This window comes from Helianthus annuus, chromosome 16 (assembly GCF_002127325.2).
Source record: "Helianthus annuus cultivar XRQ/B chromosome 16, HanXRQr2.0-SUNRISE, whole genome shotgun sequence".
Classification (NCBI taxonomy): Eukaryota; Viridiplantae; Streptophyta; class Magnoliopsida; order Asterales; family Asteraceae; genus Helianthus; species Helianthus annuus.
Genome location: NC_035448.2, coordinates 39,427,460 through 39,453,559, shown reverse-complemented (window position 1 = coordinate 39,453,559; position 26,100 = coordinate 39,427,460). Strand labels below are relative to the sequence as shown.

Below are 26,100 nucleotides of genomic sequence, written 5' to 3'. Positions count from 1 at the left end.
TCGGCTGGACACGTCCCCGTGTGGACAGTCTGTGAGCCTGAAAACAGGTTTCGTCTCCCGGTTTCTCCATTTTGGGCCTGTAATTGCTAAGTTTTAGCACTCCAACCCTTGATTTGCACCTGTTTCATCATTCAATACCACACCAAGCAAACATAAAACATCCTACATTACCAAAGTTAATTGTCTTCAAGCATAAAGTGAAAATAAAACGGAAATAAAAAATAGTCAAAGAAAGTAAATTGTTCAACAAGAGGCACGCAGGCCATAAATTGTTCGATAGAGAAGGGTACTTAAACCTGTGGGCTCACCACCAACCTGCCCCTTGTTCTTAACCTCCTACTCCATGTCTTCATCGCTATCCCCACCTCCACCCCCATGCCCCGCCATATACTCCCGGATGCTACCGATATCATCTTGTATATCGTTGATGTTGCGCTCAATAGCTCCGACCCGGTGGTATGTGTTGTTGGCGAGATTGTAGGCGTTCCTGGTGCACATGAGGTTTTCCTGCAAAAGATCATGTAAACTTTGAAAGTTAGGAAAACCACCTCCCTGTGAGGAGGATTGCCCTGGATCGCCATGGGGTTGGTACTGGTATTGGGGAGGTGGTGTATGAAGAACTAGAGCCTCCTGTGGGTTCCATGCATAACCTTGCGTTCTTTGAAAGCTCACCGTCCCGTCTTCCGCCTCATAACGCAAGTTCATGGCTTGGCAAATGTGGTAGTCGACTCGTCCCGACCATGGACTTCTTTGAAAGGACCTTGGAATGTTCGTGAAGTGCTTGAAAAGACGGTACACCCATCCCCCAAAGAAGATAGGTGTTGGAGCTCGAGCAAGGCGATTGAGATGCATGTTTCACAACAGGAGATATGGAACATCGAAAGGCTTTCGGTTGTGGATGTAGTGAAGGACAACCAAATCTTTCAACCCCACAACGCCACTACTGTCGTGACGCTGGTTCAGCGAGTAGGTGAGGAGCCTGTGAATGTAGCGGTATAGCGGGTCCCTCAGTTTGGTACTCTTAGTGCTGCTAGGGATTAGATTCCTTCACCGATTTGAGCCCATGCGGCTTGACGTTCGGTCTCATCCAAGTCTCGTAATCCCCCAGTATTCTCCTCATTTCCAGATTCCTCTTCACCGTATAGTCCTATTATAGATCCAAACTGTGCCATGGAGATTGAGTACGTTGTCTCGCCACACCGGAATGCGACCCCTTCGTTGTCAAACGGGTCACACCTCAAATTGAAAGCGAAAGTACTGTAAAACTCCATTGTGCATTGATGCACCGACCGAAGCCGAGTGTTCAATGCAACTGCTAGTGGCCCTGTCACGATGTTGTTGAATCGGTCTAGTTGGTTCACCATGGTTAACAAGTCTGTACATGCCCGCCTATGGTACTCCTCGGGTCTTGTTTGGAGTATCTCATATCGCGCCCTAGCATCGAGTTCGCTTGCATTGAACCTTGTGAACTTTAACATCTGAAAGAATACACCAGAAGTTAGTACGAAACAAAGAGATTTGTAAAGAAACTGCAAACAGTGGGCTGGACACGGCCCCGTGTTCAGCGGACACGGCCCCGTGTCCAGGCGTCTGTAACCCAAAAAGTTCATTTTTCGTCCCGGTTCCGAAAACCTGAAAATTTTTAGCCCAATAGCTGCGGTTTCCCCCGAAAATGAAACCCTAAGTGTCGTTTTTCCCAAAACAAACCGTTTACCCTACCAATTTCGTCTTTTTCGATTCACAAACAAAGGTTTGGGGTTTTAGTAGGAAATCGAACGAATCTATCAACAATACATGTTTATTTACTTTCTACTACACTAATCTAAACTACTACTAACAGATTGCATCAAAAATTTGAAGTTCGATCCGGATGAACACGAAGAACCCTAGATTTTTCCCCAATTTTTGATGATTTAACTACATGCAAGTAACTAATCTAACTACTAAAGATGATAGAATCATACCTTGATGTTGTTAAACGTGGTAGTGACGTCGGAAATCTGCGGAAAATCGCCTGGAACCAGAGCGTTTTCGGCAAAACGGGGCGTGTGGAATGAGGTAACTGTTATGAAAAGAGGGTTTTATCTCGACAGTTGCCTCGACACGGCCCCGTGTCCAGCGGACACGGCCCCGTGCCGGGCAAAGTTTTAAGTTCTTTTTTTTTTTGTGCTTGTGTGCATGCCCCCTTTTTTTCCGAAAAATGGTTAGAAGACTTACCGGTTTTTTTGACGTACACTTACCTGTTCGTAACATGTCTGGTATGATGTTGAGTTTATTCGTTAACCGTTTGAAGTGAGATCTCCTCTTCCTCATCCTCAATGGATCCTCGGTAGAGTTTTAGCCGTTGGCCATTGACTTTAAATGGTATCCCATTTCGAGTTTTAAATTCTACTGCACCGTGAGGAAAAACATGGGTGACGGAAAAAGGTCCTGACCACCTAGATTTTAGTTTACCAGGAAATAATCGAAGTCGTGAATTAAACAATACAACTTGATCTCCTACCCGAAATTCATTAGACTTAATATATTTATCATGTAAATTTTTCATTCTTTCCTTATAAATTTCGGAGTTAGAATATGCATAATTCCTGAGTTCGTCTAATTCATTCATTTGACAAAATCAATTTTTACCGGCAGTTTCTAAGTCTAAGTTTACATTTTTTATTGCCCAGTAGGCTCTGTGAGCTATTTCTACCGGCAAGTGACAACTTTTTCCATAGACGAGCTTATATGGGGTTGTGCCTATAGTGGTTTTATAAGCAGTTCGAAAGGCCCATAAAGCATCGTCTAATTTGTCGGCCCATTCCTTTTTATTTAGTCCTACGGTTTTTTCAAGTATCCGTTTTAAACCTCGATTAGTCACTTCGGCTTGCCCATTTGTTTGAGGGTGATACGCTGTTGAGACCCGGTGATAGACCCCATACCTTGTTAATATTTTTTCGAGTTGATGATTGCAAAAATGGGTACCTCTATCACTTATCAAAGCTTTTGGTGTCCCGAAACGAGAAAAATAATACACAAAAGTGGTTAGCATGTTGCTCGTACGGAAACAACACTTACCAATATTAATACTCCCCCTCCATCTTTCCAAGATAGATAGATATATAGACGATGGGGAGGGTTACCACTACTCTTCCATCATTTGTTGGAAGAGCTTCGGCCTCCGCCCATTTAGACAAATAATCGACTGCCACAAGTATATATTTGTTTCCTTTTGACGGCGGGAAAGGTCCCATGAAATCGAGTCCCCACACATCAAAGATTTCACAAACGAGAATGCCATTTTGAGGCATTTCGTTTTTGGAAGAAATATTACCTGATCTTTGGCAGGCGTCACATGTCTTTACAAGGTTTTGTGCATCCTTGTAAATGGTTGGCCAATAAAACCCTGAATCAAATACCTTTCGTGCGGTACTCGCGGCACCATGATGTCCTCCGTATAGACCTTCATGACAATGACGGAGAATTTTTCGTGCTTCATTACCATGGACACACCTTCGGATGAGCTGGTCGACACACATTTTGAAAAGATAGGGGTCTTCCCAAAAGTAATGCTTTACATCAGCAAAGAATTTCTTTCTTTGATGATGCGGCCATCCTTTGGTGACTATACCGCTAGCTAGGTAGTTAGCATAGTCGGCATACCATGGCTCTTGTCTACTCTCCATCATCTCCAAGGATTCTGTGGGAAATTTCTCGTTGATTTGCTCGTCCCTAGTCGTTTCCAAAGCTGGGTCTTCTAGGCGCGAGAGATGATCTGCAGCAGTGTTTTCTGCTCCTCTTTTGTCCTTGATTTCGATGTCGAATTCTTGGAGCAGTAGAATCCATCTGATCAAACGGGGTTTTGCGTCTTGTTTCTTGAAGAGGTACCTGATGGCTGCATGGTCTGTATAGACTACAGTTTTAGAAAGAACAAGGTAAGAACAGAATTTATCAAATGCAAACACCACTGCTAGTAATTCCTTTTCTGTAGTTGTATAATTTTCTTGTGCATCATTAAGCGTTTTACTAGCATAATAGATTGGGTGGAAATGCTTTTCTTTTATTTGTCCCAAGACTGCTCCAACAGCAAAGTCACTTGCATCACACATGATTTCGAAAGGAAATTTCCAATCGGGCGCTATCATGATAGGTGCATTGACTAGCATTTCCTTTAGGGTTAGAAATGCTTGATTGCATTCCTTGTCAAAGATGAAGGGTGCATCTTTTTCAAGTAATTTTGTTAGAGGTCTTGAAATTTTTGAAAAGTCCTTGATAAACCTTCTATAAAATCCGGCATGCCCTAAGAAACTTCTGATTGCTCTTACGGAGGATGGTGGAGGTAATCGAGAAATAGTTTCTATTTTTGCTTGATCAACTTCCATTCCTTCGCTTGAGATTTTGTGACCGAGTACTATTCCCTCTGTTACCATGAAATGGCATTTTTCCCAGTTAAGGGCGAGGTTAGTTTCCTCACATCGGGATAGCATCCGTTCGAGATTATCGAGGCATTGGTCATATGAGTCTCCAAAGATGGAAAAGTCGTCCATGAAGACTTCCATTGTCTTTTCTATCATATCATGGAAAATGGCTACCATACAACGTTGGAATGTTGCAGGTGCATTACATAGACCGAATGGCATGCGTCGATACGCGAAAGTTCCGTAGGGACATGTGAAAGTTGTTTTCTCTTGGTCCTCAGGTGCTATCGGGATTTGAAAGTAACCTGAAAAACCATCTAAGAAACAATAAAATTTATGACCGGATAGTCGTTCTAACATTTGATCAATGAAAGGCAAAGGAAAGTGGTCTTTCCTTGTTGCTTCATTCAATCGCCTATAATCTATGCAAACTCTCCATCCTGTGACGGTTCTTGTTGGTATTAATTCATTTTTCTCATTAGTTATTACCGTCATACCTCCTTTCTTTGGGACTACTTGGACGGGACTTACCCACGGACTATCGGAGATAGGGTAGATTAGTCCGGCGTCAAGCAGCTTGATGACTTCATTTTTAACCACTTCTTGCACATTGGGATTCACTCTTCGTTGTGGTTGAATTACTGTTTTGTAGTCATCATTCATTAAAATTTTGTGCGTGCACATGGAAGGGCTTATTCCTTTAATATCTACAAGCTTCCAAGTGATCGCATTTTTGTGTTTTTTAAGTAGATTAACTAATTTCTCTTTTTCTATGTTACTTAATTTAGAAGAAATAATTACAGGTAAACTACCGTCTTTGCCTAGAAAAGCATATTCCAAACCTTTAGGAAGTTCTTTGAGCTCAATGGGTGGGTCTTTAGAAGACACCTTATTTTGTGGCTCATCTAGATTAAGAACCTTAAAGGTTTGCTCTATGGCTATCTCTTCTTCGACAAAGTGGTCGTCTTCTTTGGTTGTATCGGGTGGTTCAGCTTCATCTTCAATTAGGGGGTCATTATTGCCAAAAGGATATTTCATTGAACGCTCAAGATCTATGCTCCTTTTGAATGGCCCTAACTGAAGGGGTAGATTGTTGAATTTCCGGTTTTTCAAAGCTTTATGAGTTTGTACAAAAGGTTTTCCCAAGACTAGAGGGGCGTCATCAAGGATGACGAAGTCGGTTGGGATCACCATTTGATTTGTGTGAACCAAAACATCTTCAACTACACTGATTGATCTTATCACTTTTCGATCGGATAGAAAAATGGGTATTTGAAGTGGAGTAAAGTCACTAATACTTAATTTTTCAAAAATGTAGTTAGGCATTATGTTAACACAAAGATCTTTATCAATGGTGATATTACTAATAAATGAATTTTGAAAGAAACATGGAACCGATGTAATGTTAATTTCAAAAGGATCTTCTTTTATTAGCGAAGTTTGATCATTAGTTAACTTAACACTCACTATTTCTTTGATTTTAGCACTAGTGTTTAACTCTTTTAAAAACTTGGCATGAGGGGTTACTAAACAATGATTTTCGAAAGTAGGTGACAAGAGATTAATTTCTTCAAAATTAGACTCTTCATGAATTTTAACATTATCGGACTCACCTTTTTCATTGTTTAACTCATGTGTCGGTTTTTCACTTTCTTGTTCTACCATTTTTACATTTTCAACTATCTTTACCTTATTATTACAATTTAATTCTTCTCTTGCGCGGGATTCCTCTTCCCTTGCGCAAGATTCTTTCATGTAACGTTCGATAGTTTTAATGTGTTCTAATATCCTATTGGTCACTTCGGTGAGAGAAAAAGAATTTGGATCCTCAAAGCTTGAATCTGGTTGTTCGATCCTTGGCTCCTCATAGTACTCATATGAAGTAGATGGTTCACACCATTGTTCTTCATAGTACTCAAATGAGGTGGGTTGTTCACGCCATGGTTCCTCATAATAAGAATATGAAGGTGGTGGCTCATATCTTGAGTCTTCAAAGTATGAGTATGAAGGCTCATACCTTGGTTCATCAAAATATGAGTATGAGGGAGGAGGTTCATACCTTTGGTCTTCATAGGATGTGTATGAAGTTGATGGCTCGTACCTGCGCTCCTCATAATAGTTGTATGAATTGGATGGTTGATATGAAGTATTTGTAGGTCCCCCGGAGGTCGAGGTTAAACCTTATCCTTGTTATGCTTAACACACTAGCAAGTGCGGAATCCAAGCTAGAATGCAAACCGGTAGTTTATATGAGAACACAAGCTACAAAGAGAAAGGTAGACACACGAGATATCAAAGTTTTCTCTTGTATTTCAGTGGACACGGTTACAGCCCTTGACCAAACTGAAAATACGCTCTCTACAAGACTAAGTTCACTCACTCAATGAAGTGAACACATTACATGACTATATATACCCATAACAGTTAGTCTGGTCAAAGGATCAGAACGACTTACCGAAGGATCATCTATCGACCATATACCTACCGAAGGATCCACATATACCTCGAAGGATGGTATATCCTTCGAGGTCCATCTGCATCCATCGAAGGTTATCTTTCGGGCTCATCGAAGGATATAAACAATCCTTCGATGACATCCTTCGACACAACAAACTTACAATCCATGTGTTAACTGTTTGGCCAAGTCAAACCAGGAGGATGGTTGACTTGGTCAAACTTACATTGAAACACATACACAAACCAACAAAAGACGTAAACAAGACTAACAAAAGACATCGTTTTATAACATTACAAAATACAGACAAAGTACAGACACAAGTGCACCAACAAACTCCCCCTTGGCTGTAGCTTTGTCTCGATCTTCGTGTCTTCACGTCTCTGACGTCCTTTCAACCGTCAAGTGATGCGTTGACCATGCACTTCCCGCATTCACAAGTAGGTTGAAGCAATACAATGCCATCTTCTAAAACTTCATTGCTTGTTCCCGATCCCTAACCAAGTAGTTGATCTCGTGATCCTTAAGGACAATAATATCCGACCTGGACATGTTAGTAATCCACATCAGATCTATCACTCTAAAGTTCTCCTGATTGTCTTGGAATAAGATCACCGCTTCTCCAGTATCTGCATCATAAACCCAGCAACGAAAGTTACCCAGAAAATCTGTCTTCATCTTCAACAATGGTATCTTCTTCATCAACTTTGGAGGATCATAAACCAAACGATAACGAGCAGTATTTGTGTCTGGATCAAGCGTAAACCTGATCTGCTCGTATCGAGGAAACTGCGGCTTGTAAAGCGGATCCTTCCAACCCCTTCTTCGTTCCAACCTGATCTTCTTGGCGAACAGATCCACCATCTTTTCTTCGACTCGATTAATAACCTTCAGCTGAGCCAAAACAGCAACATCATAATAAGGAAGTGAAAGAATGCTGAGAAGAGTCCTGAAGTACTGAAGGCCGCATTCTCGCTTCACAACCATGCAGTGAAGCTCCTTGATGAACATCCAGCTAATAATACGACCCCGAGCCGAATTCTTTTCCAGATTCATGTAGTTGACCTGATCCAACGGAGGGAGCGGAGGAGGATTCCTAGCTAGGAAATCCGCTCGCCATTCGTTCACGGTCTTCTCACGGTTTTCTTGAGCTGTAGGAGAATCTGAAGAAAGATTAGCAAATTCTGCTGTCTTCGCCGCCACAAACTCATCATCAAGAGCATTAAACTCCGCATTATCTTGGCCAACATAAACAGGACGTTCCGGATCCGAACCGATGAAGATTTCATCAATCGTAGAGAAATCGGTTTCGTCCGGAACTAACGGAGTAGCATCGATCATATTCACATCAACTTCATCCAATTCCTTCAGAGCTAAAACACGTTCATCAGACATCTCTGTAACGTGTTCTCCCTCTTCTAATAGTTCACCCGTGACTGGATGATACTGATGAACAATTGAGGATTCAGGGAGATCGGCAAACGCTTCCGGTTCAAGACTAACATGTTCAAGTCCTGCCGAAGCTTCCAACGTTTCAGTCTGCTCAGAAGGACCAGTGGTAGCTGTTGGAGGAGCAGTAGGAGCATCTTGAGACGTACCAGACCCACCTGCAGCACCGGATGCAGTTGCACCGGACCCTGAGGCAGCTGGTTGATCAGGATTTGCTGCATCATCGTCTTTGTCATCGCCACGCTTTGAGGGAACGATGCCTAATGCTTTGCACCTTTCATTCCAAAGCGTACCTACTTTGTGTTCTATCTTCTTGAAATTTGCTTGAACAGGCTTGAAGCCTTCTATTAATCGATCATCACGATTTTTATAACGCTCCGACAGCTCTTCATGCTTCTGCTTTAACACTTTCGCCTCATGCTCTAACACAATACTATGCCCTTTCATTATCTCAACTTCCTTATCACGAGCCCTGTTTGCTTCTTTCAGCCTTTCAATCTCTGGAGCTTGTTCTTTTATCTTAAGATTCTGTGCACTAACAATTGAGACTAGCTTGTTGTGTGCCTCCACATCCTGAGTTCGCTGTACACGATACTCTTCGATCTTTCTAGTATTCTGAACGACTAAGCTACCCAATTCACTGATTTGTTCGATCAGGAAGTGAATTTTCTCAGCTTCAGACAAACTAGACAGTGTTTCTGCTAGAGTAGGCCGTGAAGGCTCAGGTCCTGAGGAACCAGACTGACCAGCTGGACCGGAAGTACCTGTTGGACCAGTAATAACAAGAGGAAGTCGTACGTGTGTACCTGAGACGGGAGTTGCAAGCGGCTGTTGATCAACAGTCGCCGTGCGTGTCCCAGAAGACGTCTGAGGAGAAGAGACCAGCTCCAGCATCTCTGATGAAGTCAATTGATCACTGACAGGTGGTAGTTGTTGCTCTGGAGGAGTTGAATGCTGGATCGAAACAGGAATAGGGGCATCACCAGCAGTTTCCTTTGATTTCTTTGAAGCACGAACACCCTGTCTTCTTGCTTTCCTCTTTCTAATCAAACCAGGAGCAGCAGGGATATAATCCTCATCTTTGTCAGACTCTGCGGTTCTAACAGGTTTCTCAATACTCTCAAAACCACGAAAATTTCCGCGCTGATCATAAGCCTTTCGCATCCCTGGAGGAGGAGGATTATCATCTTCAGAAGACGAATCATCATTACCAGAACCTCCTTCATCATCAGAAGACGAACTACTTTCATCTATCAACTTCCTCGGCTCGTCCACCTTTCCTTTACCTTTGTCGGTCGTATCATCGCCTGACCGACTTGCAGCACCACCATCTCCACTTGTACCACCACGAACATCAGGATCGACAAACACTCCTTGAACTTCTTCTGCAACAACATTCACATCAATTTCAGCATGTGTTGCAGCACTGGTGTCACACCCCAACCAATGGCGGAAACATCGGGATGAGACGAAGTGTGAAGATTGCTCGAGACATCATAACGCTAATAATTGTGACAAGTATTTAAATAATCATTTCATTCCATTTCTAAAGGATCAATTACAAGGCTTTTGGAACAAATACAACAACATGAATAATAAAATAATACCATATGAATACAATTCTTTTTAAGTGTGTATCTAAGCATCCTACTAAATTCCATGCATCGTCGACATCCACCTGTAACATGTTAAAATAAAGTCAATGCAAAAGCAAAGGCGAGTATACAAGTTTGATACGTACATAGCAAAAGATAAGTTTGAACAATTCCTCATAGCAAGCATGTGATTCAAGATAAACATTTAAACATGGCATGTGTCTAACATATCAAACCAAGAAAACGCAACTTGCTCATGACATAACCACAGTTTCAGTAGAGGCGGGTCGTTAATCCTATAGCGCTACATATGTCAAGGTTTGGCTCGTACGAAGTTAATGATAAGTTCAACACATAAGAATCACCCAAATTTAAAGTATCAAGTCATCACATATACAAGCATGTTATAGGAATGTTCATGTGTTTAGACAAAAGTTCATGTGTAAGTTTCAATAGGTAAACATGTTACACCCCAAAAGTGGTAAAAGTAAAAAGGGGGAAAGTACGAGTATACTCACAAAGTTTGCATATGTTTTCCGATTATCCAATTGTTGACGAGTAGAGATTTAGAGTCCGAATGTATAAGGGTTAAGGTTCAAGTATGTTTAGAGTCGAGATTCGGTGTTTAAAACAACATAAAAATAAGATATGAGAATAACATGGAAAATAATCATTTAGTACATATGATGCTTGTTCTTGACACTAGGAAACTCGAAGGAGTTTAGATGTTTTCATGGAACAAGGTTCCATTAGAATCGTGACAAGTTATCATAGTCTAGGATGATGTAATCTAGTACCCCGACATATGAACACTAGTTCATCATCAAAGATTCGATTATTCGAATAATATATTTAGGTTATATAATATATGTCCAATAGTTCAAGCATGAGGTAGAAGATTAAAATCTTCATTTTGGTACCTCTAAATGTCATAGAAGTCATGTAGGAGGTAGGAAGATCAAGTCTTCCATTTAGGCACCTCTATGTGTTCACCACTACACTTGATGTAAAAAAAACAACCAAGGAGGGTCATGAACATACAATAAAGAATAAGAAATATACACACTAACTAAGAGAAATCATCAAATCATGTGAGGATTGTATGTTTGGACAACCCAAGTTGTTCCATAATCACTCATGTATCAAAGACAAAGTTTGACATGACTTGTGGGTTAAAAACCCTAAACAAAACACCAAGTTTATGAGGTTTAATCCTCTGATTTTAAATGTCTCAACCTTGTTTTTAAGCTTAACCAACCATGGGATAAGTTGTAAGCATTAGGACATAGGTATGAGATGTGTTAGACACAAGTTGCATAGGTTTAAACAAGTTTTTGATGAACACAAAAACAAACAGAAAGTTTATGGACTATTTCGGGGCATTTCCAGGTCTGATTTCTCCAAGGAGAAGTCTAGGAATCGAACCCCATGATTATACAAGCAAGTAGGAAAAAGAATCGAGTGAATCGGATAAGAATTTAGTGAGTTATGCTCATTTTCGTGAAGGGGTGTCAATCTACTCGAACCCTTGCTTTCAGCTACGGTTTGGTGGATGTTTTGTGAGTTTTTTAGGGTTGCAAAAGTGGTAGGGAGGCTGGTTATAAGTGGTATTTATAGGGGGAAGGATTAGGGTTTCAATGGGTTGGGCTTTGGAAGTGTTTAGAAGGGGTTACACCTTGAAACTAGCCCACAAAACCCAACTATATGGGGCTGAATTTTGCTGAATTGGGCTGCCATATTTCTTTATTTTTTTTAGTCTTTTTAAAACATTATAATGAGTAATTTTGTTAATTAAGTTGTGTAATAATGTGCAACAATGCTTCCCCTAACTTGTAACAAGGTGAAATATGAAATAAAACATGATTTAACTAGGTAAAAAGTGTAATGTACAAGTTTTATTTACGTAGCAAGTTCCGTATTTTACAACGATTACAATGAAAGAATGGTTATAAGAGCACAAGATTTCCAAAGTTAGAATTTCACGTAAGGTTTCTAAATGTAGGAAGTTTGAAAACGCAGGGCGTTACAGTCTCCCCTCCTTTAGGAAATTTCGTCCCGAAATTTATTCAAGAGGAAGGCTTGAAAGAGTTTTTGGCATAAAGGTGATCATTAAGAATTGAAACTTGGGAAGTTTGAAAGTTTTGAAAAGTACCAAATTTTGGAGAACGTCAAGGTAGATTTGCAAGGGGAAGTTCTTAAGGATAGTATAAAAAAAATCATACTTTCGTAAAACCTGTTTATTGAGAGGAACGAAAAGGTTTGTTACTTTAAATAAAGCAATAGAGGTATACTAAGTATAGTTTCACAAGAATCAAGAATAGGGAGGCTATTTTATAGGTAACGAGGTAAGTTAGGACTCAAATGTTTAAACAAGCTGGATTGCGAACGAGTTTTGTATAAAATAATACGAGTATAGAATGAACGAATGACTCTTAAAGAGTACAAGTATGTGAATAGCATAAGTGTTGGATAGATGAACGTAGTGTGACAACCCGAGTTTTCAGGGCCTTTTCTTGACACGCTATTCGTTTCGCAAAGCGTTTAATATTTGATTAATGTAACTTGTTTCATTGTAACTCGTTCACGTTTGATGTATGATTGTAATACTTTGGTATTGTGTAGTTATTTAATGAAGTGCATGAACTGTTTGGTACATAATCTCCCGTGTGACGAAACCTTGGACACCCCCCCCCCATTACAAACCGAACTCGACGAAACATAGCCATGTTTCGTCATCATCTTCAGCGAAACTAGAGGTTTCGTCGCACCTGGAAGTTTCATCGACACTATATGGGCTTTCGGCCCAGTTGGGGCCCAACATCACCTAAGTTAAATATGTTTTATAATAGCTCATCATACGTAAAACGTCAATTATCAACCCTAGCCTCTCTTGACGTCATCTCCTCTTTGAAGATCCCTTGCACTCCTGTGATCATTACATCAACTGGTTAGCATTCCACTACACTTTTGCATTGAACGATGATTGTTACATGTGTCTGTGATCTTTTATGATTATAGGAATTGTTTGAGACTAAACCATTATGTGTTGTTGATTAGGGTATTGGTAGTTTAACGTTTAGATTGGTAGACTAGAGCCTACAGGATAGGAGTTCTATGGTTTGTATGCGTATGGTTTGCATTTGTATCGGACCGGTGCTCGGAGTCGGTGGTTCTGTTATTGTTTGCATGTTGTGTTATCTGTTGGTTTTGATTAGTGAATGTGCAATACAAATATGTGTGGGACTAGATTAACACTTTTGAATCAGTGATCGATCTATTGTGGTGTGTACGGTTGTTAAACAATGAGGTGGTTACTAACTGAGATTCATATGATAACAGATTTGATCCATGTTGTAAGACGAATATTTATGATTGCTAAGGTTAAGTGTTAGTGTCTATGCATGATAATGAAATTATGTTATTCATTGTGATGATCAACTATGACCGAATGAATTGCCAAATTCAATAAAGAGGATTAGAACCAAATGCACATGCTATTGTCTGACAATTGATATGATAACCTTGAAAAATGGTGGCCCATATCTAATCAAACAATATGCATATCTTAATAATGTTGACACTTTTCAGTGGGAATATTATGTGCATTGAGTAATGAGATGATGGTTAATTTAATTGATGATGATGAACCGGTTATTGTATGTTAGGTAGTTAGAGGGTATTTTGCTATTTGTTTGGGATTATTAGTTGCATGATTTATGGCTAATGTGAAACTGTTCTTTGGGATATACTTGTCAAATCATATATGTGAATTAATATGCATGTGCTAGGGTCCTACATGATGATTATTATTGAACATGTGTATGTTGACAGGCTATTCCCTGGTCAAATGTGTAAATGAGTGGCCTAAACCCATGTGCACATCACTCATGCAAAATAGTCACTCACTCCTACCATGAATCACACAAACTAAGGTGAACTGCATAAAATATAGGGCCGAACACCTAGATGAATCGATGTGATTGATTCTATTGCAATTAATAGTGTAAATTAATAAGGGTTCCATTGATGGTAGTCATGATAAACTGGTAGCATGAAATGGAACACAAATATTCAAGTGGATACATGAGGATTGTTATGATTTAGAGTTTATTATAAAAGAAATCGATGTGAGCAGGGGGGGGGGGTTGTATGGAACTGATTAGTGAAATGGGCCGGGTGAGGACTATTCATGAATTGGGCTTCATGTGTTGGGCCAAACACTTGAAGTTGGCCATACGCTTAATTGGGCTTGAGCTAATGGGCTGTATACTATAGGAATTGCGTGTTTGACGAAATTATCGTTATATAACACACGAAACCTGTTTATTTGCGTATTGATAATTAGAATACGAGTATGGCTATGTGTTTTACTAGTACGTTACTTGTGTAATGTTATGTGCAATCTGTGTACGCTACATGTGTAGTATGTGTATAGAATACGTGATCTTTGTCATATGACTGACTGTTATTGGTAACCACAGTAGGATTTGGTTGATCAATCTGGAATGGGTAGTGTAACATGACAAACCGAGCAAACTAAGGTGAGTTCACTACATTCGAGCATGCGTCCCAGTGGTTGGGGACAGTCAGTGGGTATCCCATGGGGGGATGAGTCTTTGGGTAAAAACGAGTATATTGGTTAATATTCTCACCTATCATCTTTTGTAAGTCCCTCATCGGGTATTAGTTAGTAGCGCTACTTAGGTTTGGCACCCTCACCCCGTGCCTGTAGAGGACGGAGGTGAACTAATGACCCAGTCTGGCCCAGTACTAGATAGGAGTACGTGGGAAGGGCAGTCGTGTATTTCAGGAGCCGTCATTGTTCGGAATTGAGATATTAACAATATTACTTGCATTGGTTATTGGACTGTTTTACATACAACGGGTAACAAACGTTTTCTAAAACTGTGAACTCGCCAGCTTTGTCTGATACACGTGTTACATGCTCGCAGGTCGTTAGGTATCTTGGAATTGGGAAGCTTGCTATCTGGGAGTGCTGGAGTGGTCATGGATCGAGGCTCTTGGATTAAATTACATTTGATACATTGGTTTAAGCGTTATTATGAAACAATTGCTAAACAACTTATTACATGCTTCCGCTACACAATTTTTGAGAATTAATATTATGTTGACAACTTATTTTGGTAAATTAATGTCATGACTTATTTAAATATTTATCATTGGTTCAATGTGATTGGTGGCTCGTACTCTGATGCATAACACGCCTCGCGGGGTTTCCGCAGGTGAAATTTTGGGGGTGTTACAGTTGGTATCAGAGCCACTGGTTATAGTGAACTAGGTTTTAAAATGTTTTATAAAACCAGACTATAACCGAACAACTTCGAAAATCGATCATGACACTCAGCTCCAGATTGCAAGGTTCGTTTCCCTCTCATTTATACATTACTTGTTTAACAGTCACACACTCACAACGCATATGAACTGAAACAATTAGCACCATAGTGACTTGATAGCGTGACCCCACACATCGACTCATGCGAGCCATAGACCTGGAATATCATCTGTTGTGTTGTTTGAACGGGGGAAACCTTGAGCGCGAGCTAAGAAGCACTGAGATAAGCATGCAAATTGCCTTATTATTATGGGTGCACACTTAATAATAACGCGGGGTGCATGCAAGTCCCAGTGAGACTTATCGAGCGTGAGGAGGGTTCTGCCCTACTATGTGTGAACCTGGTAGTACGTAAATATCAGCATGATACTTGACTCTCATCTCGTTTCGACTTCTAAATCGGTTTATCCCCAACTATAGAAACATGAGTGAACGAGGACACGGATGTGGTAACATCACCATGACTCAGGCTGAGTTGACTGACCTAATCAACACCCGCGTGACTGAGGCTTTAGCAGCCTATCAAGCTGGTACGGAATGTACCAAGTATTCTTACCCTCATATTGCGTACACGAACTTTTCACTTCTCATCAAACTTTTACGAACCTCGACGTTAACAAACATTGTCTGAACACTCATCAGAACACCTAGCAAACTGCGTAGAATGTTAGGTGCTTGTGCGAACGTCCCGGAGTTGGATGTAGTAGCGTCGAATGAATGGTTATTACCTTCCTCACTTATCTTCATTTGAACCTAACACACTAACGCCCTAAATCTCGAAGTGCGATCACTCTTGCAACACTCTTGAAACACACTGGGGATAATTCGAATCACTTGCTGGAATGATGAACAAAAGGTTGAGTGTAGTATCCTACCGACTTCAGCATTTGGACGACCCCGATTACCAGCAACGAACACCAGCGAACTGACCCCAATCTAAGTTTTAACTCTGGTCAGTAACTCGTGGGAGTCAACTGTTACAAACCAATCTGAACTTTAGCAGTGATAACAGATTCTAGTGTGGAATGTGTAACTTCCAGCACCACGAGTAGCTCCTTGGAACTCGGCACGAAGTGTGAAGAGAGGAAAATTGTGATGCGGTGAACGTGGATCGAACACGTGACCTTCAAATCTTCAGTCTGACGCTCTCCCAACTGAGCTATCCTATTGTGTACAATTAGAGCAACAGTATTCGTGACAACCAGGTACTTGTAATAGTGGCCTACTGTATGGAAATGAAGGTGCTTTCGGCATGTATTGGACGTCGATAATTCAAAAATGACCACAACCACGAGAGCGATGTCAATACGGGAGGAATCCGCGTGACTGTAACAATTGCACCGGCAGTGGTGCTCACGGAAAGGAAGTTAGGATTGATGTGAGCAACGATAGGACAATAACAACATGGTGGTTTGGATGGGTAGAAAATCGTTTCGCTCCAATTCTGTTTAACCCTGATGATTCGCAAAACCAAACATGTTATGGAACCGGCTGATGGCAAGTCACTGCGACTTCACATGTTAGTTGGGACACAAACTCGACCCTACGGGAGACAGGCATGCGACACCGGTCTCACTCCTACTATCCTGGGTAGTTACGAGATGGTGGTCAGTAATGGTTCATTAACTAGACGCACCCTGTGTGAAGAAATTTAGCGTCACTTTATGCATTGAAGTACCAAAGTGGTGAGAAGATTTGCATCGTGTCGGTAATGACAGCCCAGAAAGCGTCTATGAAGGGATGACCTCACTGTAGTAGCAACTAACTCTAATAATCAGACAAAGGGCGATAAGAACGAGGATCTAGCAATTGTCGTGACTAATCTCAATGTACAACTCGAAGAACTTTTAGACATATCACCACAATTATTAGTCAGAAACTCGTTGATCTCACGATCAGAGGAAGCTCCGAATACTCGTACTCTTACTGTCTTGCATCAAGATGGGTGCAAGAGCAGTATAAGCCACTATGAGAACTGTTCGGCAAGAAGGTCGTCAGACCTAGTCTTCGCGTTGGAAAGCCCCAGATATATCCGGGAAGATGAGCCTTATGGTGTGTGTACTGATTATCGGAAACTCATCAAGGTGACAGTCAAGGAACCGTTTTCTATGACCGTGTATTGACGACCCGTCGACTAGTTGCAAGGAACGAGCTTTATCAGATGAAAGTCCAGGGGGAAAAGATTATTAAAGCGACACATCCGACGCAATTCAGCCATGCGACTTTGTACCCCATGACCTTTGGGGTGGTCATCACACCCGCAGCTTTACGTATCATGTGAACCAACCATGTTATTCGATGACGTTCTGAATCTTTCCCCAAGAGAAAAAGAACATCACAGGCATTCTTGCATTTTATTAGGAGAGCCCCTGAGGGAGGAGCCATACCGCACGAAGTCTCGATGAATGTAACTTCTGGGTTCGAGAGGCGTCTTGGGTGGGCCATATAATCAATGAAGCAAGGATGCACGTGGATCTCGCTAAGACCCGTTTTGGTTGGAAACTGATCGACACTGAAGAATTCTCCGAGGCTACAACGATTACCTGGTTCCGCTTGATGTTACCGCAGATTAATCGTAAGGATTCCGGAAACCACCAAAACTTAGACCTCTCTAGTACAGCCGAGTGATGTGATTACGAAGGACAGAACAGGAGGACGCCTTTCCAACTTTCGAATCTTAACTCTGCAAGACGCTGAGCATCGTTTCACCCGAGGGTGTGGGTAATACAGTGGTATATCATCATGTTTGAATCGGAGTCCCAGTTACACGCCGACGCAACACAAGAAAGTGACGACTTACGTAATGGAGTTACGAAGAAGAACAGCACGACACACAACCGGTGGTAGAAATCGTGGTCTTTGGACTCACTTGGAGGCATTACTTGGGCGGTACCGAGCGCGTTACTTAGACCGATCACAAGGGCCTCCCGTGTACCCTGACCACGAAAGAAGCTTTATCAGTTGATGAGAACGCTGGATGGAACTTTTGGATGATTACGACCGTGAGACCTGAACGTGCACGACCTTGCAGCTCGCTATCCACTCTGACCCACCTGACCAGACTCACCTTGTTCGAAGTGAAAACCTGATGGAGGAGAATTCACAAGCTGGGTTCATGCAAGCCATGGAGAAGCAACTTTTGGCAAGGCGGACGATATTCGTTAGCTCATGAAACAGATGTGGATCCCACTATACAGCAGCTGTATGGAACTCATACTGGGCAAGGCACACCGACTCCGACGTTTCAGTAGTCTAGACTTGATAGGAGATATTAGGATTTTAAGCCTCGTATGAATGACCGGGTAGGAAGGCCCCATAGCACTACATGTGAACGATGTTGGACATGCGCGAAAGTCAAGGTGGAACCCCGGAAACCTACTTGTTTGGGCAGTAACCAGAAACACCCGTATGGAAACGAGAACAAACACCATGAATTTGTCTTTGATCTACCTAAAACTCAGAACGGAACCGATATCACCTGGTGATCGTAAATTGCCTCACGAAACCAGCGCACTCCCTTACAATCTAGAAAACTAGCGGGTCTTCACAAGCTGTGGATGTTCTTCTGAGAGAGGCGGTCTCAAGCACGAGGTGCCAACTCCTGTTACTTCCGATTTTGGAACCATACCTGATGTATGACAGGCAATACACGGTACCCTCGGTTTACGTCTGGGCATGGACATATAGTATCACCGTGGGGGCAAACGATCAGAGTAAACGAACCATCCTTGCACACGAGGACATGCTGTGAGCATGTGTATGGTTAACTGTAGTAGAACTGGAAGGACGCTTATCTTTGGGTGAGTTTACAGCAGCTGTTACCGTATTAGTATGCATATAACCTTGTTTGGGGCAACGCTTGGACAGTAACACTAATCTCCTTGTTGAATTAAGGTGGGTGATAACTAATCGCAGAACCAGGATTTGAGCTCAAAACCCTTGAAGATTGTTAGATCGGAAATTGTTTGATGGCAACGCGTAACTTCTAGGAAAAACTGATAAGCTTAAGAAACTCTGGAAGTTTGTTGTGGACGAGAGTGTCATAATCGAAAGTATCACCCTAGAAGGGTGTGATTCGCTATAGTAAACATGGTAATCGTAGTTTTCGACGCGTGGGAACATTCGAATTTCTGGAATAAAACGGTGACATGGCTCACAAACTCGGGTTAATTGATGGAGTGGGATAACTGTCGTAATGGTATGTATGCCATGGATGTAGGACTGTGTTGTCCGAGGAAAACCCTTATGATACCCTGGTCGGAATATGAAGTCATCGGAACAGTTGTATTTATCAGGGAACCTATCGAAAACACGGACTAAGGAGTCAAGGTTCGCTAGCATAAGTTGTAAGACAATCGTGTGGATTTGTTAATCCTCAATACGTGGACTGGAGTCTACATAGGGATGTAAGGATATGTCGAAACTCTAATATCCTCAATGGTTCAAGAGGTTGAACCAACCATGGTTATCACTGGTGAATTTCGGGACGAAATTCCTCTTCAAGTTGGGGATGATGTAACACCTGAGGGAAATCCACAGCAATCTTGAATTGCCACTTCACTTTCTCGTACTTACTTATCAAATTTCGGGACGAAATTTCTTTCAAGTTGGGGATGATGTGACAACCCGAGTTTTCAGGGCCTTTTCTTGAAACGCTATTCGTTTCGCAAAGCGTTTAATATTTGATTAATGTAACTTGTTTCATTGTAACTCGTTCACGTTTGATGTATGATTGTAATACTTTGGTATTGTGTAGTTATTTAATGAAGTGCATGAACTGTTTGGTACATAATCTCCCGTGTGACGAAACCTTGGACACCCCCCCCCCATTACAAACCGAACTCGACGAAACATAGCCATGTTTCGTCATCATCTTCAGCGAAACTAGAGGTTTCGTCGCACCTGGAAGTTTCATCGACACTATATGGGCTTTCGGCCCAGTTGGGGCCCAACATCACCTAAGTTAAATATGTTTTATAATAGCTCATCATACGTAAAACGTCAATTATCAACCCTAGCCTCTCTTGACGTCATCTCCTCTTTGAAGATCCCTTGCACTCCTGTGATCATTACATCAACTGGTTAGCATTCCACTACACTTTTGCATTGAACGATGATTGTTACATGTGTCTGTGATCTTTTATGATTATAGGAATTGTTTGAGACTAAACCATTATGTGTTGTTGATTAGGGTATTGGTAGTTTAACGTTTAGATTGGTAGACTAGAGCCTACAGGATAGGAGTTCTATGGTTTGTATGCGTATGGTTTGCATTTGTATCGGACCGGTGCTCGGAGTCGGTGGTTCTGTTATTGTTTGCATGTTGTGTTATCTGTTGGTTTTGATTAGTGAATGTGCAATACAAATATGTGTGGGACTAGATTAACACTTTTGAATCAGTGATCGATCTATTGTGGTGTGTACGGTTGTTAAACAATGAGGTGGTTACTAACTGAGATTCATATGATAACAGATTTGATCCATGTTGTAAGACGAATATTTATGATTGCTAAGGTTAAGTGTTAGTGTCTATGCATGATAATGAAATTATGTTATTCATTGTGATGATCAACTATGACCGAATGAATTGCCAAATTCAATAAAGAGGATTAGAACCAAATGCACATGCTATTGTCTGACAATTGATATGATAACCTTGAAAAATGGTGGCCCATATCTAATCAAACAATATGCATATCTTAATAATGTTGACACTTTTCAGTGGGAATATTATGTGCATTGAGTAATGAGATGATGGTTAATTTAATTGATGATGATGAACCGGTTATTGTATGTTAGGTAGTTAGAGGGTATTTTGCTATTTGTTTGGGATTATTAGTTGCATGATTTATGGCTAATGTGAAACTGTTCTTTGGGATATACTTGTCAAATCATATATGTGAATTAATATGCATGTGCTAGGGTCCTACATGATGATTATTATTGAACATGTGTATGTTGACAGGCTATTCCCTGGTCAAATGTGTAAATGAGTGGCCTAAACCCATGTGCACATCACTCATGCAAAATAGTCACTCACTCCTACCATGAATCACACAAACTAAGGTGAACTGCATAAAATATAGGGCCGAACACCTAGATGAATCGATGTGATTGATTCTGTTGCAATTAATAGTGTAAATTAATAAGGGTTCCATTGATGGTAGTCATGATAAACTGGTAGCATGAAATGGAACACAAATATTCAAGTGGATACATGAGGATTGTTATGATTTAGAGTTTATTATAAAAGAAATCGATGTGAGCAGGGGGGGGGTTGTATGGAACTGATTAGTGAAATGGGCCGGGTGAGGACTATTCATGAATTGGGCTTCATGTGTTGGGCCAAACACTTGAAGTTGGCCATACGCTTAATTGGGCTTGAGCTAATGGGCTGTATACTATAGGAATTGCGTGTTTGACGAAATTATCGTTATATAACACACGAAACCTGTTTATTTGCGTATTGATAATTAGAATACGAGTATGGCTATGTGTTTTACTAGTACGTTACTTGTGTAATGTTATGTGCAATCTGTGTACGCTACATGTGTAGTATGTGTATAGAATACGTGATCTTTGTCATATGACTGACTGTTATTGGTAACCACAGTAGGATTTGGTTGATCAATCTGGAATGGGTAGTGTAACATGACAAACCGAGCAAACTAAGGTGAGTTCACTACATTCGAGCATGCGTCCCAGTGGTTGGGGACAGTCAGTGGGTATCCCATGGGGGGATGAGTCTTTGGGTAAAAACGAGTATATTGGTTAATATTCTCACCTATCATCTTTTGTAAGTCCCTCATCGGGTATTAGTTAGTAGCGCTACTTAGGTTTGGCACCCTCACCCCGTGCCTGTAGAGGACGGAGGTGAACTAATGACCCAGTCTGGCCCAGTACTAGATAGGAGTACGTGGGAAGGGCAGTCGTGTATTTCAGGAGCCGTCATTGTTCGGAATTGAGATATTAACAATATTACTTGCATTGGTTATTGGACTGTTTTACATACAACGGGTAACAAACGTTTTCTAAAACTGTGAACTCGCCAGCTTTGTCTGATACACGTGTTACATGCTCGCAGGTCGTTAGGTATCTTGGAATTGGGAAGCTTGCTATCTGGGAGTGCTGGAGTGGTCATGGATCGAGGCTCTTGGATTAAATTACATTTGATACATTGGTTTAAGCGTTATTATGAAACAATTGCTAAACAACTTATTACATGCTTCCGCTACACAATTTTTGAGAATTAATATTATGTTGACAACTTATTTTGGTAAATTAATGTCATGACTTATTTAAATATTTATCATTGGTTCAATGTGATTGGTGGCTCGTACTCTGATGCATAACACGCCTCGCGGGGTTTCCGCAGGTGAAATTTTGGGGGTGTTACACGTAGTGTGTTAAGGATGAAGTCTCGTCATGAATAATCGGATATAATGCGTTTGTGAGTTGCGTGAAGTTGTATTAGGTCCAAAAGGTCTGCAACACACTGAATTTCTCATGGCACGTTTTACGAAAGTTTGGTAACATGGTGAAAACACTTATATATAGGAAGTACCAGCGGCGTATCCACCATGTTTTAACCACATTACGTCCGTTTCGTTACTTGGGGTCATGTTACGTTCCGTGTCTTACCATACACAGTAGTACACTCTATGGTTCTCATACGCCTATCACTATAATCCCGTGTGCACCCGCGATTATACTGATTGTCGCATGATCCACATAGCTTGTACTAGTTATGTATGAATCAAGGTATACATGAATTTGAAAATAAGAATGTGTACGTAGAAGAATGTCGTATGTAAGCATGTTTATGTTTAAGCATGTATGGGACCCACGTAAGCGAATCCCTCGGATTACGCTCGCGTATAGGTACGAATGTACGAATCATGAGTAAGGATGAAAGTATGAGCATAAGTTTAAGTATGAATACGCATGTATGTATGAGCATAAATATAAAACGTGTAAGTAGTATGTGTATAAGCAGAAGCGTAAAACGTATAAGTAGTATGTGTATGAGTACAAGCATAAAACGTATGAGCATAGGTGTAGGTATGAAAAATAAATATTGCGTATATGGTGTACGTTGAGACATTGTAGAGAAAAAAAAAGGTTAAGTATGTAGATACGAACGATATAAATGATGTTATCGCGAGATATCGACTAAAATGTGTATGATGATGTGCATGTATAGTTGTTTAAACAAAACGTTGAGTTTGTCGAATCAAAATTAGATTGAGCTTGGTTTGAAAAGTAGAATATAGTTTGTATATGCAAAGGAACATAAAGTACTCATTGGTCATGCTTAACGTATTTTGTAATGATTGAAATGCTACTTTTGTTTAAAAAAAAGGAGTTCACGTATGTTGAAAATTGTCGGTCCCCATGAAGTCTTCTAGCCCACGTGTTTTGAAATTTGGATGACGAGTTAAGCGTTGTAGAGAAGGTTTTTTTTTTTTTTAAATAACGGGTTTGTTTCATTTGCATCAAAACATGAAAATTTTGGACTTTGAAAGTTCTTGTGAAAACGTCGACCCTTAGAAAAGAAAAGAAATTTAGTAAAAGAACTTAGTGATTGTTTAAAAATAATTTTAACAAAGGATTTATTGATGTTGGAAAGAGTATTTGGTAAACGGTCATATAACATCTATGAGGTCTTATAAGTAATTGAGAAAGGTTAGTTTGATTTCGATTAAGAGTGGAAGTCTCTAGTATGATGATATAATGTGAACGTGTTTCAGTTAATAAATCAGATGTGAAGTTCATGGGCAAGAGATTCATTAGACCGATTAAATTGATAGGTAGCATTTCGTAAGGTTTGGAAATTCATGTAGTAAAACGGTAAAGACATGATTAAGAATCTTGTGTATATGATTTGAGTGAAAATGGATGGTAGAATAAGAAGTACGTTTGATAAACAATGTATTTTGAAATCGGTATAAGTAGGTATTTTGAATAATGATAAATGATTTAGGTATAAAACATGATCGGGTTTGCATAATAAAATATTTTGAAAGAGAAGTTTTGGGTAACGGTCACCTAAGTAAGGGAATCACCCCTAACTCGTTGGTGAGGTCGTTTTAAGGGAAGAGGGGTGGAGTCAATCGTCAAGCTAAGGAAGTCACTCCAATCTCGATGATACCTCTCCACTAGTTGTTACAAGGAATATGAATTTAAATTATATGAAAATCATGCATATATAAATGTATCGAAAAGGTTCGATATGTTGTGCGTGTGAAAAGAGAAATCAAAGGTAAACTCGAGGTTGAAAGATTGCATCGTATAAAATGAACAATAGAAACACATGTTTGACCAAAGTTTGGAGTGTTCCAAAACGGAACTTTGACTAACCAAAGTGGTCGAAAAGTCTTTTGAATTTGAGGAGCATGTTTTGGCCTAATAGGTAAAATACTCTCGCCGACAAGTCGGTTAACGGTATTTACCCTTCCGGTTACTACATGTCCCAAATCAATCGAAATTTCGAGACTTGGCGGGATTTATGAAAAAAATGCCAAGGAGTGGAACTAGTCGACAAGGTGCGGGTTTCACCCCTAACTTGACGATTTCGTATCCTAAGTGTGGTTGGTACTCGTCGGGTCAAAATTTAATTTCGACGTGTTGACGAGGGTCCACTAGGACTTGAAATTTGAGATTTACCATTAAGATGTGGATTTCACTCCTAGCTTAATCGCGATATCTCGTGTAAAAAAAAGAATAGGTAGATTGAGAGTCGTTCACCAAATTGTGGGTTTCACGCCTATTTTGGTGAATTCGTCTCATTTGTACAATATGAGTGTTGTCGGATTTAGAATAATCGAGTAAAATGCATGAGGGAAGTGTATGTCGAAGGAGATACACAAACAAGTATAAACACATAAGAAAGCATATCAAGGATGATACTTAAATAATGAAATAAAACAAGTATTAACACATAGAGAAATATGTCAAGAATAACACATAAAGAATCGAACAACGAAACAAGCGTTAACACATAATAAAACAAGCATTAATGCGTAAGAATAACATGTCGAATATTACACATGAGTAACATACATGTTTAAAAGAGCATAAATAAGTAACAAATAAAGTATCATGTAGTAGTCCAAGCAAAGCATACGAATAAGGTTCTAAAACTATAGACTAGGCTAAAGCATTCCTACTTTTCCTAATTCCCTATAGTTATGGCTCTGATACCAATCTGTCACACCCCAACCAATGGCGGAAACATCGGGATGAGACGAAATGTGAAGATTGCTCGAGACATCATAACGCTAATAATTGTGACAAGTATTTAAATAATCATTTCATTCCATTTCTAAAGGATCAATTACAAGGCTTTTGGAACAAATACAACAACATGAATAATAAAATAATACCATATGAATACAATTCTTTTTAAGTGTGTATCTAAGCATCCTACTAAATTCCATGCATCGTCGACATCCACCTGTAACATGTTAAAATAAAGTCAATGCAAAAGCAAAGGCGAGTATACAAGTTTGATACGTACATAGCAAAAGATAAGTTTGAACAATTCCTCATAGCAAGCATGTGATTCAAGATAAACATTTAAACATGGCATGTGTCTAACATATCAAACCAAGAAAACGCAACTTGCTCATGACATAACCAAAGTTTCAGTAGAGGCGGGTCGTTAATCCTATAGCGCTACATATGTCAAGGTTTGGCTCGTACGAAGTTAATGATAAGTTCAACACATAAGAATCACCCAAATTTAAAGTATCAAGTCATCACATATACAAGCATGTTATAGGAATGTTCATGTGTTTAGACAAAAGTTCATGTGTAAGTTTCAATAGGTAAACATGTTACACCCCA

At 40.3% G+C, this 26,100-nt stretch overlaps 1 non-coding gene across 1 annotated transcript; it reads right to left on the bottom strand.

Annotated features, from left to right (window-relative positions):
• Positions 1-16,345: 16,345 nt before the first annotated feature.
• Positions 16,346-16,421, bottom strand: TRNAF-GAA. Its single transcript has one exon. It is a non-coding gene; the product is annotated as a tRNA-Phe (tRNA).
• Positions 16,422-26,100: the final 9,679 nt, after the last annotated feature.